At 47.3% G+C, this 20,912-nt stretch overlaps 1 pseudogene; it reads right to left on the bottom strand.

The window, feature by feature from the left end:
* The window catches only part of LOC127929166 (neuronal acetylcholine receptor subunit alpha-7-like), a 90,065-nt pseudogene extending 75,301 nt beyond the window's left edge, over positions 1-14,764 (bottom strand).
* Positions 14,765-20,912: the final 6,148 nt, after the last annotated feature.

Genomic DNA, 20,912 nt, shown 5'->3' with positions numbered 1-20,912 from the left:
GGTCAGGGAAGGGTTTGGGATGTCCTTGTCCCATCGTCATCTGGTTCAGGGAAGGGTTTGGGATGTTCTTGTCCCATCGTCATCTGGGTCAGGGAAGGGTTTGGGATGTCCTTGTCCCATAGTGCTCTAGCGACTCCTGTGGTGGGCCGGGCGCATGCAGGCTGACCCGGTCGCCAGTTGGACAGTGTTTCCTCCGACACATTGGTGCGGCCGGCTTCCGGGTTAAGCCAAGTGTCAACAAGCAGGAGGACGCACGGTTCTCGACCTTTCGCCTCTCCCGTAGTCCGTACGGGAGTTGCAGCGATGGGACAAGACTGTACCTACCAATTGGATATGACGAAAAAGGGTTTACATCCTTTTTTATAATAATAAATGATATATACAGTATATATAAATATAAAGTACAGATACACCCCCCAAAAAATAACTTAAGTATTACTTTCAAGTATTTTTACACCACAGATCACAGTGTATTATGGGATGTACCTCAGCCCAATCTATCCCATTATACTTGTCAATATTGTAGCGAAGTCAGTCCAGACCAGGGCTTGAACCTGTGACCTTGAAATTGTCATCCCAGGACCTTACTGTAGCTGTAACGCCAAGAAATCTGAACCTCTTGGCTAGGTCGCTAGGTGTTGGGCCAAGGTCGCTAGGTGTTGAGTCAAGGTCGCTAGGTGTTGGGCCAAGGTCGCTAGGTGTTGGGTCAAGGTCGCTAGGTGTTGGGTCAAGGTAGCTACTATATTCAGGGAACAAGTATTGAAAAGTACATTAGATGAATACAGGATTAGTTTGAATACACACATTTGCTATCATAATGAAATGAATAACCAGGACCTTGTCTGGATTAAAGCAACATCCTAGCCTGTTCTAGTGAACCAGATTGAATCAGAGAGTAACAGGAAATCCTGTGTCTTTGTTAGTATTAAATCACCTAATGTGATTTCTGTGAAAGTCCGAGGGCGTCCCAAATTGCACCTAGTCAAAAGTAGTGCACTATTAAAGGAATAGGGTGCCATTTCAGATGCAGCCTTTGGACGTTTGTTGTGTACTTCAGAGATGAAAATCCCTGGCTCATAACCAGGTCATAAAGGCAAGAAATAGGGCAGGATTATACACTGGTGGGACCCGTCCCAAATGGCGCCCTATTGGCCCATAGGGCTCTGTTCAAAAACATTGCACTATGTAGCGAATAGGATGCTATTTGGGCCGCAGTATTACTGTAACGTAATATAACCAGGGACCTAGTTTAGGATTCCTCCATCTCTTCTCCTCCACTTTCCCCTCATATCTTCTCCTCTTCCTCCCTCATTCTCTCCATCTCTTCTCCTCTTCCTCCCTAGTTCCTTCCATCTCTTCTCCTCCTCCTCCCTAGTTCCTTCCATCAATTTTCCTCCTCCTTTCCCCCCCATCTCTTCTACTCTTCCTCCCTCATTCTCTCCATCTCTTCTCCTCTTCCTCCCTAGTTCCTTCCATCTCTTCTCCTCTTCCTCCCTCATTCTCTCCATCTCTTCTCCTACCTAGTTCCTTCCATCTCTTCTCCTCCTCCTCCCTAGTTCCTTCCATCTCTTCTCCTCCTCCTCCCTAGTTCCTTCCATCTCTTCTCCTCTTCCTCCCTAGTTCCTTCCATCTCTTCTCCTCTTCCTCCCTAGTTCCTTCCATCTCTTCTCCTCCTCCTCCCTAGTTCCTTCCATCTCTTCTCCTCCTCCTCCCTAGTTCCTTCCATCTCTTCTCCTCCTCCTCCCTAGTTCCTTCCATCTCTTCTCCTCCTCCTCCCTAGTTCCTTCCATCTCTTCTCCTCTTCCTCCCTAGTTCCTTCCATCTCTTCTCCTCTTCCTCCCTAGTTCCTTCCATCTCTTCTCCTCCTCCTCCCTAGTTCCTTCCATCTCTACTCCTCCTCCTATCTCTTCTCCTCCTCCTCCCTAGTTCCTTCCATCTCTTCTCCTCTTCCTCCCTAGTTCCTTCCATCTCTTCTCCTCCTCCTCCCTAGTTCCTTCCATCTCTACTCCTCCTCCTATCTCTTCTCCTCCTCCTCCCTAGTTCCTTCCATCTCTTCTCCTCTTCCTCCCTAGTTCCTTCCATCTCTTCTCCTCCTCCTCCCTAGTTCCTTCCATCTCTTCTCCTCCTCCTCCCTAGTTCCTTCCATCAATTTTCCTCCTCCTTTCCCCCCCATCTCTTCTACTCTTCCTCCCTCATTCTCTCCATCTCTTCTCCTCTTCCTCCCTAGTTCCTTCCATCTCTTCTCCTCTTCCTCCCTCATTCTCTCCATCTCTTCTCCTCCCTAGTTCCTTCCATCTCTTCTCCTCCTCCTCCCTAGTTCCTTCCATCTCTTCTCCTCCTCCTCCCTAGTTCCTTCCATCTCTTCTCCTCTTCCTCCCTAGTTCCTTCCATCTCTTCTCCTCTTCCTCCCTAGTTCCTTCCATCTCTTCTCCTCCTCCCTAGTTCCTTCCATCTCTTCTCCTCCTCCTCCCTAGTTCCTTCCATCTCTCCTCCTCCTCCTCCCTAGTTCCTTCCATCTCTTCTCCTCCTCCTCCCTAGTTCCTTCCATCTCTTCTCCTCTTCCTCCCTAGTTCCTTCCATCTCTTCTCCTCCTCCTCCCTAGTTCCTTCCATCTCTACTCCTCCTCCTATCTCTTCTCCTCCTCCTCCCTAGTTCCTTCCATCTCTTCTCCTCCTCCTCCCCAGTTCCTTCCATCTCTTCTCCTCCTCCCTAGTTCCTTCCATCTCTTCTCCTCCTCCCCAGTTCCTTCCATCTCTTCTCCTCCTCCTCCCTAGTTCCTTCCATCTCTTCTCCTCCTCTAACTCATTGTGACATCATGTCACAATGTTTATTAAATAAACCAATCCACCATCAGAGACCAACCAGCGTAGCCAAAGGACTACAAAACAATCACCTACAACAAAAGGCTCCCGTCTCCCAGTTTCACTGCATTAGGTTCCCTTCATAACTCCACTTCAAAGGCTCCCATCTCCCAGTTTCACTGCATTAGGTTCCCTTCATAACTCCACTTCAAAGGTTCCCGTCTCCCAGTTTCACTGCATTAGGTTCCCTTCATAACTCCACTTCAAAGGCTCCCGTCTCCCAGTTTCACTGCATTAGGTTCCCTTCATAACTCCACTTCAAAGGCTCCCGTCTCCCAGTTTCACTGCATTAGGTTCCCTTCATAACTCCACTTCAAAGGCTCCCATCTCCCAGTTCACTGCATTAGGTTCCCTTCATAACTCCACTTCAAAGGCTCCCATCTCCCAGTTCACTGCATTAGGTTCCCTTCATAACTCCACTTCAAAGGCTCCCATCTCCCAGTTCACTGCATTAGGTTCCCTTCATAACTCCACTTCAAAGGCTCCCATCTCCCAGTTTCACTGCATTAGGTTCCCTTCATAACTCCACTTCAAAGGCTCCCATCTCCCAGTTCACTGCATTAGGTTCCCTTCATAACTCCACTTCAAAGGCTCCCATCTCCCAGTTCACTGCATTAGGTTCCCTTCATAACTCCACTTCAAAGGGTCCCGTCTCCCAGTTTCACTGCATTAGGTTCCCTTCATAACTCCACTTCAAAGGCTCCCATCTCCCAGTTTCACTGCATTAGGTTCCCTTCATAACTCCACTTCAAAGGCTCCCATCTCCCAGTTTCACTGCATTAGGTTCCCTTCATAACTCCACTTCAAAGGCTCCCATCTCCCAGTTTCACTGCATTAGGTTCCCTTCATAACTCCACTTCAAAGGCTCCCATCTCCCAGTTTCACTGCATTAGGTTCCCTTCATAACTCCACTTCAAAGGCTCCCATCTCCCAGTTTCACTGCATTAGGTTCCCTTCATAACTCCACTTCAAAGGCTCCCATCTCCCAGTTTCACTGCATTAGGTTCCCTTCATAACTCCACTTCAAAGGCTCCCATCTCCCAGTTTCACTGCATTAGGTTCCCTTCATAACTCCACTTCAAAGGCTCCCATCTCCCAGTTCACTGCATTAGGTTCCCTTCATAACTCCACTTCAAAGGCTCCCATCTCCCAGTTTCACTGCATTAGGTTCCCTTCATAACTCCACTTCAAAGGCTCCCATCTCCCAGTTTCACTGCATTAGGTTCCCTTCATAACTCCACTTCAAAGGCTCCCATCTCCCAGTTTCACTGCATTAGGTTCCCTTCATAACTCCACTTCAAAGGCTCCCATCTCCCAGTTTCACTGCATTAGGTTCCCTTCATAACTCCACTTCAAAGGCTCCCATCTCCCAGTTCACTGCATTAGGTTCCCTTCATAACTCCACTTCAAAGGCTCCCATCTCCCAGTTCACTGCATTAGGTTCCCTTCATAACTCCACTTCAAAGGCTCCCATCTCCCAGTTTCACTGCATTAGGTTCCCTTCATAACTCCACTTCAAAGGCTCCCATCTCCCAGTTTCACTGCATTAGGTTCCCTTCATAACTCCACTTCAAAGGCTCCCATCTCCCAGTTCACTGCATTAGGTTCCCTTCATAACTCCACTTCAAAGGCTCCCATCTCCCAGTTCACTGCATTAGGTTCCCTTCATAACTCCACTTCAAAGCTCCCATCTCCCAGGTTCCCTTCATAACTCCACTTCAAAGGCTCCCATCTCCCAGTTTCACTGCATTAGGTTCCCTTCATAACTCCACTTCAAAGGCTCCCATCTCCCAGTTTCACTGCATTAGGTTCCCTTCATAACTCCACTTCAAAGGCTCCCATCTCCCAGTTTCACTGCATTAGGTTCCCTTCATAACTCCACTTCAAAGGCTCCCATCTCCCAGTTTCACTGCATTAGGTTCCCTTCATAACTCCACTTCAAAGGCTCCCATCTCCCAGTTCACTGCATTAGGTTCCCTTCATAACTCCAATGGCCATACGAGAGAAGCGTCTTCGATCAATACCATTCAGTTGTGTTGTACTAAAATAAAACATTTTATTTCATGGGGCACGAGGCTATTGTTACGATGAAGCAGCCAGTTTAAGTGCCTTTGAGTGCACTGCTGCCTTCCAATACAATCTAAACAGGCAAATGTTACAGAGTCAACGATCTGTGATATGCTATTCCCTAGATGTTTCCATTCTGTCAGATGACGATAATTGTTGATGGTAGTGACATCAGGCGGAGAATACATCCTTTACCCAACCGCATTCTAAATGCAATCACCATGGTTACGTCTAGACGGGCCAACCGCTGAACTAAATGACAATCTACAAGATGCATGTTCCGTTCATTCACCTTGCCTCATGTTTCAGGCTTGGCACAGTGTAAAATGTACATACACGACCGCAATGAATTCCATTATCCAGAATCACGCTCATGTGTCTCCAGAATGTCAACATAAAAGAATGCCACTCGCATGGAGGGAAATCATGCCTTGACATTCTCCGTCTAACAAACAGGGGCTGCTATGATGTGGTGGGCCGACCGCCTTTAAAAAAGCACTGTGTCACACAAGAGTTGATCAACTATAGACCAGTGATGTAAATGCCAGCCTGGCTATTACCGATATAAAGGTGCCTTTTGAGACAGTCATGAGACAGCAGTCATAGAGACATAGACAGCAGTCATAGACAGTCATAGACAGCAGTCATAGACAGCAGTCATAGACAGCAGTCATAGACACAGTCATAGACACCAGTCATAGACACAGTCATAGACAGCAGTCATAGACAGCAGTCATAGACACAGCAGTCATAGACACAGTCATAGACAGCAGTCATAGACACAGTCATAGACAGCAGTCATAGACACAGTCATAGACAACAGTCATAGACAGCAGTCATAGACAGCAGTCATAGACGGCAGTCATAGACAGCAGTCATAGACGGCAGTCATAGACAGCAGTCATAGATGGCAGTCATAGATGGCAGTCATAGACAGCAGTCATAGACGGCAGTCATAGACAGCAGTCATAGACAGGGGGCTGTTGGGATGCATCCTCCTCTTACAGGGCCAGGAGTGTTTCCACACCACATGACCTGATAAATAGCATGTAACTGGGGCCCAGAGGTTCTACCAGGTCAGGGCACATGGACTAGTCCCAGTTCCATTTGTGCCAACTCTTGTACAGACCCTTTGCTATGATACTCGAAATTGAGCTCAGGTGTGTCCTGTAGCCATTGATCATCCTTGAGTTTCTACAGCTTGATTGGAGAACACAGTGGCCTCCATTATTGTTAAATGGAAGAAGTTCGGAACCACCAAGACTCTTCCTAGAGCTGACCGCCCGGCCAAACTGAGCAATCGGTTGAGAAGGTCCTTGGTCAGGGAGGGGATTAGGAACCCGATGGTCACTCTAACTGAGCTCTCGAGTTCCTCTGTGGAGATGGGAGAACCTTCCAGAAGGACAACAATCAAGCCTTTATGGTAGAGTGACCAGACAGAAGCCACTCCTCAGTGAAAGACACATGACAGCCCGCTTGGAGTTTGCCAAAAGGCACCTAAAGAGTATCAAACCATGAGAAACAAGATTCTCTGGTCTGATGAAACCAAAATGTAACTCTTTGGCCTGAATACCAAGCGTCACGTCTGGAGGAAACCTGGCACCATCCCTACGGTGAAGCATGGTGGTGGCAGCATCATGTTGTCTGGATGTTATTCAGTGGCAGGGACTGGGAGACTAATCGGGATTGAGGCAAAGATTAATTGAGCAAGGTACAGAGAGATCCTTGATGAAAACCTGCTCCAGAGCGAGGTTCACCTTCCAACAGGACAACGACCATAAGCAAACAGCCAAGACAACGCAGGAGTGGCTTCGGGACACGTCTCTGTATGTCCTTGAGAGCCCAGCCAGAGCCCAGACTTGTCCCGATCTAACATGTCTGGAGAGACCTGACCTGAAAATAGCTGTGCAGCGATGCTCCCCATCCAACCTGACAGAGCTTGAGAGGATCTGAAAAACTCCCCAAATACATGAATGCCAAGCTTGTAGTGTCATTCCCAAGAAGACTAGAGGCTGGAATCGCTGTTAAAGGTTCTTCAACAAAGTGTTGAGTAAAATTCTGAATACTTATGTAAAGGTGACATTTCAGTTTTCTACTTTTAATAAATTAGCAAAACGTTCTAAAAAAACAGTTTTAGCTTTGTCCTTAAGGGGTTTTGTGTGTAGATTGATGAGGGAAAAAAAGTGAATCAATTTTAGAATAAGGCTGTAACGCAACGAAATGTGGAAAAGGTCAAGGGGTCTGAATACTTTCTGAATGCGCTGAATGTCATCGTCACACCAAACAAATTGAGTGTTCGGAACCAACAAGACTTTTCCTAGAGCTGACCGCCCGGCCAAACTGAGCAATCGGTTGATCAGGGAGGGAAGTTAACAATATACTGTAGCAGAAACAGATATGGGAGTCAGGATACATATGGGAATTGTATGGGGTTCATTGCTGTGTCAACCTCTTATAATAACACACTGTATGGCTCAGCTAAAACACCATAACATGAGCCATACATGTTCAACGTCACGGTTTAACTGACACTTTACATGTCATATCCAAGACACACACTGACACTGGAGTACACACACACACACACACACACACACACACACACACACACACACACACACACACACACACACACACACACACACACAGAACATCTGTCTAAAGCCCTGAGGCCAGCCACTAAGCTGAAACATTTCCACCTAAATGAAATCCATGACAGATCTCTCAGAGGTCAGAGGTTACGGGTTAAGCCCAAACAGCTTTTCATCACTGATGGGGGGATAAACAACCACCAGAGATTCCAGGATACCAGTTTGGTCTTTCCTCCATCCTAGAAAGCATCGCGAGACCTCTTTACAGTGTGTTGTTTTTACACAACAACAAAAAGCAAGGGACATCATTGTGACTAAAAGACCAACTTGACATGTTTCAAATTCCCACACGTAGAGGCTCCTAGAAGACAACCACATTAACCTGCTATTCACTTCTATAGTTATTTATTCTCATTGACTAATCAAACAGAGAACAGAACAACACCATTAGAACTATTCTGAGGATGATGGGAGTCTCTTGTCCATCCTAAAAATGGTTCCAGAAGATCTTGTTGTAAAAAACGAATTTCAGAATCAGATATCACCAGGGAGAGCCAAACCAAGCAATGTGTTCCAAATGGCACCCTATTCCCTATATAGTGCACTACTTTTGACCAGAACCCTATAGGACCTATGGGCCCTTGTCAAAAGCAGCGCACTATAAAGGGAATAGGGTTCCATTTGGTATGCAGACAAGCTCAGAACAGGAACCAATAACAAGGGAGTCACAAACATTAAGAAGATCAATAGATTTAGCTGCTGTATCTTTCAACCTAAAACGTTTCATTGACAAAATAAAACACATTTAACAATCCAAACCTTCTGCCTGATTCCATCTAAAATACATGGTGTCAATATTTATCATTTACTGAAGATTGAGTCTGACAACATTCCTTTAATTGATATTACACAGTCTTCACAACAGGAAACAGGACATACACATTTTGAAATGTACTTCCAAATTACAAAATCATTCGACAAACTTTTCATTTCCGACCCCATAAAAATGTGTAATTGAGGGCCGGTCAGTGGTCAGTCACTCATAACCTTGAAAGAGATTGGAGGTGATTTAAAAAAACGTTCATATCCGTCTCACAGTAGACATAAAGATGATTGGATACCTTAATGGTGATACCTGTGTATGATGGATGGAGGTTGGTTCAAAAGGCTAAGGTGAGGTACATACTGAACCAGCAAGACACAACCCCTCAAATCCTCAACTGCTACAGTCCACTGGCGATCACAGGTTCATGGAGGGAATCCTCAACTGCTACAGTCCACTGGCGATCACAGGTTCATGGAGGGAATCCTCAACTGCTACAGTCCACTGGCGATCACAGGTTCATGGAGGGAATCCTCAACTCTCAGAGTCCACTGGCGATCACAGGTTCATGGAGGGAATCCTCAACTGCTACAGTCCACTGGCGATCACAGGTTCATGGAGGGAATCCTCAACTCTCAGAGTCCACTGGCGATCACAGGTTCATGGAGGGAATCCTCAACTGCTACAGTCCACTGGCGATCACAGGTTCATGGAGGGAATCCTCAACTGCTACAGTCCACTGGCGATCACAGGTTCATGGAGGGAATCCTCAACTGCTACAGTCCACTGGCTATCACAGGTTCATGGAGGGAATCCTCAGAGTCTGCTCACAGGTCCACTGGCCACTGGCGATCACAGGTTCATGGAGGGAATCCTCAACTCTCAGAGTCCACTGGCGATCACAGGTTCATGGAGGGAATCACAACTCTCAGAGTCCACTGGCGATCACAGGTTCATGGAGGGAATCCTCAACTCTCAGAGTCCACTGGCGATCACAGGTTCATGGAGGGAATCCTCAACTCTCAGAGTCCACAGGCTAGTGAGTGTGTTGGTAGAGTCTAGTGAGTGTGTGGGTAGAGTCCAGTGAGTGTGTTGGTAGAGTCCAGTGAGTGTGTTGGTAGAGTCTAGTGAGTGTGGGGGTAGAGTCTAGTGAGTGTGGGGGTAGAGTCTAGTGAGTGTGTGGGTAGAGTCTAGTGAGTTTTTGGGTAGAGTCCAGTGAGTGTGTTGGTAGAGTCCAGTGAGTGTGTTGGTAGAGTCCAGTGAGTGTGTTGGTAGAGTCCAGTGAGTGTGTTGGTAGAGTCCAGTGAGTGTGTTGGTAGAGTCCAGTGAGTGTGTTGGTAGAGTCCAGTGAGTGTGTTGGTAGAGTCCAGTGAGTGTGTTGGTGGGTGTGTTGGTGGAGTCTAGTGAGTGTGTTGGTAGAGTCCAGTGAGTGTGTTGGTAGAGTCTAGTGAGTGTGTTGGTAGAGTCTAGTGAGTGTGTTGGTAGAGTCCAGTGAGTGTGTGGGTAGAGTCCAGTGAGTGTGTTGGTAGAGTCTAGTGAGTGTGTTGGTAGAGTCCAGTGAGTGTGTTGGTAGAGTCCAGTGAGTGTGTTGGTAGAGTCCAGTGAGTGTGTGGGTAGAGTCCAGTGAGTGTGTGGGTAGAGTCTAGTGGGTGTGTGGGTAGAGTCTAGTGAGTGTGTGGGTAGAGTCTAGTGAGTGTGTGGGTAGAGTCTAGTGAGTGTGTGGGTAGAGTCTAGTGAGTGTGTGGGGGTAGAGTCTAGTGAGTGTGTTGGTAGAGTCCAGTGAGTGTGTTGGTAGAGTCCAGTGAGTGTGTTGGTAGAGTCCAGTGAGTGTGTTGGTAGAGTCCAGTGAGTGTGTTGGTAGAGTCCAGTGAGTGTGTTGGTAGAGTCCAGTGAGTGTGTTGGTAGAGTCCAGTGAGTGTGTTGGTAGAGTCCAGTGAGTGTGTTGGTAGAGTCCAGTGAGTGTGTTGGTAGAGTCCAGTGAGTGTGTGGGTAGAGTCCAGTGAGTGTGTGGGTAGAGTCCAGTGAGTGTGTTGGTAGAGTCCAGTGAGTGTGTTGGTAGAGTCCAGTGAGTGTGTTGGTAGAGTCCAGTGAGTGTGTTGGTAGAGTCCAGTGAGTGTGTTGGTAGAGTCCAGTGAGTGTGTTGGTAGAGTCCAGTGAGTGTGTTGGTAGAGTCCAGTGAGTGTGTTGGTAGAGTCTAGTGAGTGTGTGGGTAGAGTCCAGTGAGTGTGTGGGTAGAGTCTAGTGAGTGTGTGGGTAGAGTCTAGTGAGTGTGTGGGTAGAGTCTAGTGAGTGTGTTGGTAGAGTCCAGTGAGTGTGTTGGTAGAGTCCAGTGAGTGTGTTGGTAGAGTCCAGTGAGTGTGTTGGTAGAGTCCAGTGAGTGTGTTGGTAGAGTCCAGTGAGTGTGTCCAGTGGTGTGGGTAGAGTCCAGTGAGTGTGTTGGTAGAGTCCAGTGAGTGTGTTGGTAGAGTGTGTTGGTGAGTGTGTGGGTAGAGTCCAGTGAGTGTGTGGGTAGAGTCCAGTGAGTGTGTGGGTAGAGTCTAGTGAGTGTGTGGGTAGAGTCCAGTGAGTGTGTGGGTAGAGTCCAGTGAGTGTGTGGGTAGAGTCTAGTGAGTGTGTTGGTAGAGTCCAGTGAGTGTGTGGTAGAGTCCAGTGAGTGTGTGGGTAGAGTCTAGTGAGTGTGTGGGTAGTGTGTTGGTAGTCAGTGAGTGTGTTGGTAGAGTGTGTGGGTAGAGTCCAGTGAGTGTGTGGGTAGAGTCCAGTGAGTGTGTGGGTAGAGTCCAGTGAGTGTGTGGGTAGAGTCTGAGTGAGTGTGTGGGTAGAGTCCAGTGAGTGTGTTGTGTAGAGTCCAGTGAGTGTGTTGGTAGAGTCCAGGGTGAGTCAGTGTTGGGGTAGAGTCCAGTGAGAGTGTGTTGGTAGAGTCTAGTGAGTGTGTGGGTAGAGTCTGTAGAGTCCAGTGAGTGTGTGGGTGAGTAGAGTCCAGTGAGTGTGTGGGTAGAGTCTGAGTGTGTGGGTAGAGTCCAGTGAGTGTGTGGGTAGAGTCTGGTGAGTGTGTGTGAGTCCAGTGAGTGTGTTGGTAGAGTCCAGTGAGTGTGTTGGTAGAGTCCAGTGAGTGTGTTCCCTCCAGTGAGTGTGTTGGTAGAGTCTAGTGAGTGTGTTGGTAGAGTCTAGTGAGTGTGTTGGTAGAGTCCAGTGAGTGTGTTGGTAGAGTCCAGTGAGTGTGTGGGTAGAGTCCAGTGAGTGTGTTGGTAGAGTCCAGTGAGTGTGTGGGTAGAGTCCAGTGAGTGTGTGGGTAGAGTCCAGTGAGTGTGTGGGTAGAGTCCAGTGAGTGTGTGGGTAGAGTCCAGTGAGTGTGTGGGTAGAGTCCAGTGAGTGTGTGGAGTGAGAGAGTCCAGTGAGTGTGTGGGTAGAGTCCAGAGTGTGTGGGTAGAGTCCAGTGAGTGTGTGTCAATGCAAATAGAGTGTATTCCCTAGTGTGTTTTGGGTAGAGTCCAGTAGTGAGTGTATTCCTACTTTAGGGCCCTAGAGTGGGCAGAGTCAGCAGTGTGTGGGTAGAGTCTACTAGTCAGTGTAAGGGGACCAACAAAAAAACTGTCAATGCAAATAGTCCTGGTGGTGATTTGATTCACTGTTCATCAGTGCACTGTTTTTAGACCAGAACCTTATTCCCTAATATGTCCCACTGGTACCTTATTCCCTATTCCCTATAGTGCATAGTGCACTACTTTAGACCAGAGCCTTATTCCCTATATAGTGCACTACTTTAGACCAGAGCCTTATTCCCTATATAGTGCACTACTTTAGACCAGAGCCTTATTCCCTATATAGTGCACTACTTTAGACCAGAGCCTTATTCCCTATATAGTGCACTACTTTAGACCAGAGCCTTATTCCCTATATAGTGCACTACTTTAGACCAGAGCCTTTTCCCTATATAGTGCACTACTTTAGACCAGAGCCTTATTCCCTATATAGTGCACTACTTTAGACCAGAGCCTTATTCCCTATATAGTGCACTACTTTAGACCAGAGCCTTATTCCCTATATAGTGCACTACTTTAGACCAGAGCCTTATTCCCTATATAGTGCACTACTTTAGACCAGAGCCTTATTCCCTATATAGTGCACTACTTTAGACCAGAGCCTTATTCCCTATATAGTGCACTACTTTAGACCAGAGCCTTATTCCCTATATAGTGCACTACTTTAGACCAGAGCCTTATTCCCTATATAGTGCACTACTTTAGACCAGAGCCTTATTCCCTATATAGTGCACTACTTTAGACCAGAGCCTTATTCCCTATATAGTGCACTACTTTAGACCAGAGCCTTATTCCCTATATAGTGCACTACTTTAGACCAGAGCCTTATTCCCTATATAGTGCACTACTTTAGAACAGAGCCTTATTCCCTATATAGTGCACTACTTTAGAACAGAGCCTTATTCCCTATGTAGTGCACTACTTTAGAACAGAGCCTTATTCCCTATATAGTGCACTACTTTAGAACAGAGCCTTATTCCCTATGTAGTGCACTACTTTAGAACAGAGCCTTATTCCCTATATAGTGCACTACTTTAGAACAGAGCCTTATTCCCTATATAGTGCACTACTTTAGAACAGAGCCTTATTCCCTATGTAGTGCACTACTTTAGAACAGAGCCTTATTCCCTATATAGTGCACTACTTTAGACCAGAGCGTTATTCCCTATGTAGTGCACTACTTTAGACCAGAGCGTTATTCCCTATGTAGTGCACTACTTTAGACCAGAGCGTTATTCCCTATGTAGTGCACTACTTTAGACCAGAGCCTTATTCCCTATATAGTGCACTACTTTAGACCAGAGCCTTATTCCCTATGTAGTGCACTACTTTAGAAAAGAGCCTTATTCCCTATGTAGTGCACTACTTTAGAACAGAGCGTTATTCCCTATGTAGTGCACTACTTTAGACCAGAGGAAATAGGGCGCATTTTGGGACTGACCCAGCCTAGGTAGGGAAGGGAGTGTAAAATAAATCGAATGATCCCAAATGGATCAATTAAAAGGCCTACATGAAAAACGAAATGTTGCCCGATGGTCTAAACATAATGTTGAATGCTTCATCGCCCTCTCTCCATCCCGGACCTATTGGCGTGGATTCCTCAGTCCAGTATTCCCAGATGATCGTGCTCTGGCTGAGATAAAGGATATTGCTCCCTCTCGGGATATTGGTTTTAGCGCGTGCCTGTGCCTCCCTGCCCCAGCTCCTTCAGACATACACAACAGATGTTACCGGAGTATTAAGGAGGTCATGGTGCCGGAGACACACACACACACACACACACACACACACACACACACACACACACACACACACACACACACACACACACACACACACACACACACACACACACACACACACACACACACACACACACACACACACACACACACACACACACACACACACGAGGAAGGATCGTGAGATGGATAGCCTTCATTATCATAACATCTGTGTAACTCACTTCTACACGTTTCGCAATTCGGGATACATCTCTGGATCATGACAATACCATGGGGGGTTTTCCACTTTTTTTTCATTACGTTCCATTATTTTATTTCCCTTAAAAGTATTACCATACAATTAAATAATCTACAAGTATCCTATTCATTTGGTTTATGTATTTAGTTTATAGTGTAAAAATGGCATAGGCAAATGGCATTAGCAGTTATTGATGTAAACATCACGATACCGATGGGAGTTTAATTTTAATCTCTCGAAACACTTCTATGCACTGACAGTTGTTTCTTTCTGCGTAAAATATGTTAAATATATACATGCGCCTTCTTACCTTTAAAGCAGAACGCCGTCCACAGGTAAACAGCGGTACATACATATTCAAAACACTTCCGATGACGCATCGTACTTGTGGAATTAGAATCCGTCGTCTGCGCGCAGAGATCAAACTTCGGCTCGAGGAGGACGCTGCGACTCTTCTTACAGAAGCTGGATGTACCTTTGACGCGCGCACCCTCTCTCTCTCCCTCTCTCTTTATCTCTCTCTCTCTCTCCCTCGTTGTTAGAGAGCGCAATGAAAGTGGATATCTATTTAGCGTTTGTAAACTGTCACAATTTCACTAAACTCAAACGCAGAAGCACAAATTATTCTCTCTCTGTCGTTGCCTTTTCTCATTCTATCCCTTTCACTCTCTATTTATTAGTAAGGAACTCCGGACGCGGGGATAAACATTTGCTCCACAGGTCAGGCAATTCACCTCGTTTCCGATCACGGTGGACAGGAAAGCCTACAAGCACCGTTCTCCAGTCAGCTGATACTGGATGACACAACCAGCTGTGCCAGTGCGTGCCAGTGTGCCCTCTTGGTAAATCGGTCGCGTTCCGCTGCTCAAACGTTGCACGCGTCAACCAGTGCCACGTCATCAACTGACAGATTGCTATAACCTATGATGTGGTTAACTAATACTTGAAGTGCCGATCCAGCCGTTTTAAAACATGGCTTGTGCCAGGAACGCGCCCATAGGTCACAACAACAGGGGGGCTTTGTTTATTGGTTGATTTGAATCTCCATTATCTTCAGCAGAAGCAGCAGCTACAGTAGTCTTCCTGGGTCCACATAAAAACACTAAAAATGACAAATAACAAAAACACTAATACACTGACAAGGACAGTCACACAAATATAAAATACAGCGATATACAAACGATACAACAACCAAAAAGTCCCCATGTCATTGTATTTAGGCTCTACTTTGGGTGAAGAAAATATGAAGAATTTTTTTCCACAGTTTTCCACATTGATTCAACATCATCACATTTAATTTTTTAGGTGAAATCAAATCAAATGTTATTTTATTGGTCAAGTACACATATTTATCACATCTTTATAACATATTTAGATGTTATTGCAGGTGTAGTGAAATACCTGTGTTTCTAGCTCCAACAGTGCAGCTTCAACAGTGCAGCAGTATCTAACATTTTCACAACATACACAAATCGAAAAGTAAAAGAATGGAATTAAAAAATATATAAATAGTAGGACGATCAATGTTTGAGTGGCATTAACTAAAATACTTAAGCAATAAGGCCCGAGGGGGTGTGGTATAGGGCCAATATACCACAAACCCCCAAGGTGTCTCATTGCTATTATAAACTAGTTACCAAAGTAATTATAGCAGGAAAAACAAATGTTTTGTCATACCCGTGGTATACGGTCTGATATACCACGGCTGTCAGCCAATCAGCATTCAGGGTTCAAACCACCCAGTTTATAAAGTAGAATAGAATACAGTATATACATATGAGTCAAGCAGTATGTAAACATTATTAAAGTGACCAGTAATTCCATGTCTATGTATATAGGGCAGCAGCCTCTAAGGTGCAGGGTTGAGTAACCGGGTGGTGATGGTTATTTAACAGGCTGATGGCCTTGATAAAGAGGCTGTTTTTCAGTCTCTCGTTCTCAGCTTTGATGCACCTGTACTGACCTCTCCTTCTGGATGATAGCACAGTGAACACACCGTGGCTCAGGTTGTTGATGTCTTTGATGATCTGTTTGGCCTTCCTGTGACATCAGGTGCTGTAGGTGTCCTGGAGGGCAGGTAGTGTCCCCCAGGTGATGCATTGAGAAGACCGCACCACCCTCTGGAGAGCCCTGCGGTGGCGGGCGGTGCAGTTGTCGTACCAGGCGGTGATACAGCCTGACAGGATGCTCTCAATTGTGCATCTCTAAACGTTTGTGAGGGTCTTAGGGGCCAAGTCAGATTTCTTCTGCCTCCTGATGTTGGTGTGGGTGGACCATTTCAGATTGTCAGCGATGTGTACGCCGAGGAACTTTAAGCTTTCCACCTTCTCTGCTGCGGCCCCATTGACGTGGATAGGGGCATGATCCCTCTGCTATCTCCTGAAGTCCAAGATCAGCTCCCTCGTGTTGTTGACGTTGAGTTTATTTTCCTGACACCACTCTGCCAGGGCCCTCACTTCCTCCCTGTCGGCTGTCTCATTGTTGTTGATAATCACACCTACTACTGTTGTGCGTCTGCAAACTTGATGATTAGAGTTGGAGGCGTGCATGGCCACGCAGTCATGGGTGAACAGGGAGTACAGGAGGGGGCTGAGCACGCACCCTTGTGGGGCCCCAGTGTTGAGGTTTAGCGAAGAGGAGGTGTTGTATCCTACCTTCATCACCTTGGGGCGGCCCGTCAGAATGTCCAGGACCCAGTTGCACAGGGCGGGGTTCAGATGAGCTTAAAGGGTAATATGTGTTGAAGGCTGAGCTATAGTCCATCAACAGCATTCTGACGTAGGTATTCCTCTTGTCCAGATGGGTTAGGGCAGTGTGCAGTGCGATTGCGAATGCATCTTCTGTGGATCTATCGGGGCGGTAAGCGAATTGAAGGGGGTCTAGGATGTCAGGTAAGGTAGAGGTGATATGATCCTTAACTAGTGAGAGTCATTTAGTTCAGTTACCTTTGCTTTCTTGTGTACAGGAATAAAGACATGGAAACAACGTTGATTCAACCAGTTTTTGCCCACTGGGTTTCTCCCTCTGTCTTTTTTAAAATCTTCCCCTCAATTCCATATTCACCATCTCTCCATTCCTTCTATCTACCTTTCTATCCCCCTTCTCTCCCTCTCCCCCTCTCTTCCCCCTCTCTCCCTCTCTCCCCCTCTCTTCCCCTCTCTTCCCCCTCTCTTCCCCCTCTCTCCCTCTCCCCTCTCTTCCCCTCTCTCTCCCCCTGTCTCCCTCTCTCCCTCTCCCCTCTCTTCCCCTCTCTCCCCCTCTCTCCCTCTCTCCCTCTCCCCTCTCTTCCCCCTCTCTCTCCCCCTCTCTCTCTCTCCCTCTCTCCCCCTCTCTCTCCCCCTCTCTCTCTCTCTCCTCCCTCTCTCCCTCTCTCCCTCTCTCCCTCTTTCCCTCTCTCCCTCTTTCCCTCTCCCCTCTCTTCCCCTCTCTCTCCCCCTGTCTCCCTCTCTCCCTCTCCCCTCTCTTCCCCTCTCTCCCCCTCTCTCCCTCTCCCCTCTCTTCCCCCTCTCTCTCCCCTCTCTCTCTCTCCCCCCTCTCTCCCTCTCTCCCCCTCTCTCCCTCTCTCCCCCTCTTCCCCCTGTCTCCCTCTCTCCCTTTCTCCCCTCTCTCCCCTGTCTCCCTCTCTCCCTCTCTCTCCCCCTGTCTCCCTCTCTCCCTCTCCCCTCTTCCCCCTCTCTCTCCCCCTCTCTCTCTCTCTCCCCCTCTCTCCCCCCTCTCTTCCCCCTCTCTCCCCCCTCTTTCTCTCCCCCTCTCTCTCTCCCCTCTCTCTCTCTCTCCCCCTCTCTCCCTCTCTCCCCCTCTCTCTCCCTGTCTCCCTCTCTCCCTCTCTCTCCTCCTGTCTCCCTCTCTCCCTCTCTCCCCCTCTCTCTCTCCGTCTCCCTCTCTCCCTCTCTCTCCTCCTGTCTCCCTCTCTCCCCTCTCTCTCCTCTCTCTCCGTCTCCCTCTCTCCGTCTCCCTCTCTCCCCTGTCTCCCTCTCTCCCCCTCTCTCTCCCTGTCTCCCTCTCTCCCTCTCTCTCCTCCTGTCTCCCTCTCTCCCTCTCTCCCCCTCTCTCTCTGTCTCCCTCTCTCCCCCTGTCTCACTCTCTCCCTCTCTCTCCTCCTGTCTCCCTCTCTCCCTCTCTCCCCCTCTCTCTCCGTCTCCCTCTCTCTCCCTCTCTCCCCCTGTCTCCCTCTCTCCCCCTCTCTCCCCTGTCTCCCTCTCTCCCCATCTCTCCATCTCTTCCCCCTGTCTCCCTCTCTCTCTCCCCCTCTCTCTCTCTCTCCCCCTCTCTCCCTCTCTCCCCCTCTCTCTCCCTGTCTCCCTCTCTCCCTCTCTCTCCTCCTGTCTCCCTCTCTCCCTCTCTCCCCCTCTCTCTCCGTCTCCCTCTCTCCCTCTCTCTCCTCCTGTCTCCCTCTCTCCCTCTCTCTCCCTCTCTCTCCGTCTCCCTCTCTCCGTCTCCCTCTCTCCCCTGTCTCCCTCTCTCCCCCTCTCTCTCCCTGTCTCCCTCTCTCCCTCTCTCTCCTCCTGTCTCCCTCTCTCCCTCTCTCCCCCTCTCTCTCTGTCTTCCTCTCTCCCCCTGTCTCACTCTCTCCCTCTCTCTCCTCCTGTCTCCCTCTCTCCCCCTCTCTCTCTGTCTCCCTCTCTCCCCCTGTCTCCCTCTCTCCCTCTCTCTCCTCCTGTCTCCCTCTCTCCCTCTCTCCCCCTCTCTCTCCGTCTCCCTCTCTCTCCCTCTCTCCCCCTGTCTCCCTCTCTCCCCCTCTCTCCCCCTGTCTCCCTCTCTCCCTCTCTCTCTCTCTCTTCCCTTTCTTTCTTTTGTCTCAGTCTACATCCACAAGTATTGCACAAATGTCTCTCATCATCAGCGTTGCATTCATCCTCCTCTGCCTGTAAAAAGTGCACTGCTTCAGTTCTGTCTGGTCTCACCCTGCATGTACAAGCGGCTCGCCATCACCTAGCATCACATCAGCGCCCCCTCGGCTGGGCCGACGGAGGCTACATCCCATATTGTACCCTAATCCCTATGAAATGCACTTCATTTGACCAGGCACTATAGTGAATAAGGTTGCATTTGGGACTGAAATGAAGGGTTAAAGGAGAGACTTGAGTGCCGTTGGAGAGGACTTACAGTACGTGATGAGTTGGCTCATTATTAGGACCGTGTCCTCTTGAACTTTGTCCCCGCTAGGTCAGCAGATCGGTAGATTATCACAGTACAGCCAACCTTCTTGTTGACGTGGATTGTCTGGATGTTGTTGTAGAAGTAGGGACATCTTCTAAGAAGTGGCCTGGATGGTTAATGACATGCCTTTTCATTTAGATTTCAAGATCTCTTAAAACAAGAGTTCAATCAGGGAAAACAAGGGAATTCTGGACAGCGCAGGCCTCCCTTCAAAATAAAATGTTATCTCGATAGGATCAATGTTATGTGAAATAAAGTATAAATGATTGCAAAATGAAATAAATGACTTTTTCAGGACCTTGAAAGACTTCACACAACCCACACCAAAGGAAAAAATAGAGGAATGGAGGAAAGAAATGTATTTTTCAAGCCCTGGAGAAGACCTCTTGGAGAGGAGGTCACCACAGCAGCCATGCAGACGGCAGACAGTGACACTGAAATGAGACTGACCTTGTTCACCCTGAAGACAGCCTTTCTGGACCATCTAATAGTATCACTTCTCTGCTGCCACCCACACCTGCTCGCGGGTATACAAGGTGTGTGTGCTACAGACAGACAGACAAACAGAGTGACAGAGATAGATAGACAGAGAGACAGAGACAGACAGACAGACAGACAGACAGACAGACAGACAGACAGACAGACAGACAGACAGACAGACAGACAGACAGACAGACAGACAGACAGACAGACAGACAGACAGACAGACAGACAGACAGACAGACAGAGACACTCTTGTCTTCCATATCTTCCTGTATCATGATTCTTTACCACAGGGGGATTGTTACTGTGGGTGACAGCCAACAAACTACATCCCAGCCTGAAGCAACAGACTAACTGTCATATGTACATTCCTTCTCCAGGCCTGGTTATGTAGAACAGCGTTGCAGAGAGGTTGTTTGTGAAATATCAATGAGTTTTGTTGGAAAGACTGAGGCGTCTGCCGCGTAATTATGGAAGAGGGGTTGACAGCTAGGAATATCTAGAGGTGCTGCTGAAAAATAACAAGACGCACACACACACACACACACACACACACACACACACACACACACACACACACACACACACACACACACACACACACACACACACACACACACACACACACACACACACACACACACACACACACACACACACACACACACACACACACACACACCTGTCTCAGATCTCCAGCATGGAATATTAAACAGTAGGTTGGTATCAGACAACTCAGATACAGGAGGCACAGAGACAAGATGGAGTCCGTCCCTCCTTCTTCTTCTTTCATATTAACATAACACACTTCAAATCATCAGTTAGTCCCACATTTTTGTTTATTTTACCTTTATTTAACTAGGCAAGTCAGTTAAGAACAAATTATTTGTTTTCAATGACAGCCTAGGAACAGTGGGTTAACTGCCTGTTCAGGGGCAGAACGACAGAAATAGACACCATAGAAATAGACATTATAGAAATAGACACCATAGAAATAGACATCATAGAAATAGACATTATAGAAATAGACACCATAGAAATAGACATCATAGAAATAGACACCATAGAAATAGACATAATAGAAATAGACACCATAGAAATAGCCATCATAGAAATAGCCATCATAAAAATAGACATCATAGAAATAGACACCATAGAAAGACACCATAGTAATGTGCCACCGTCCGTCCCAGCTTTACTAAGCGATAAATGGACAGACTCCTTACCTTTGTCTTTGCTGCTCTCTGCTGGTCAAAATATGAAAGAGTGCTAACTGTGGCCATCTTGTGGTGAGAAAGGAACATTACAATCAAACAGTTGATCAGCCATTGTTTTGTTTAATATGATTTAGTTAAACACATGAGACCCTTACATTGACCAGGTTTATTTCCAATACAATATTACA

Source organism: Oncorhynchus keta, unplaced genomic scaffold (genome assembly GCF_023373465.1).
Source record: "Oncorhynchus keta strain PuntledgeMale-10-30-2019 unplaced genomic scaffold, Oket_V2 Un_scaffold_5451_pilon_pilon, whole genome shotgun sequence".
NCBI lineage: Eukaryota > Metazoa > Chordata > Actinopteri > Salmoniformes > Salmonidae > Oncorhynchus > Oncorhynchus keta.
Note: the sequence above shows the minus strand (reverse complement) of the source record. Positions and strands in the feature narration are given on the sequence as shown.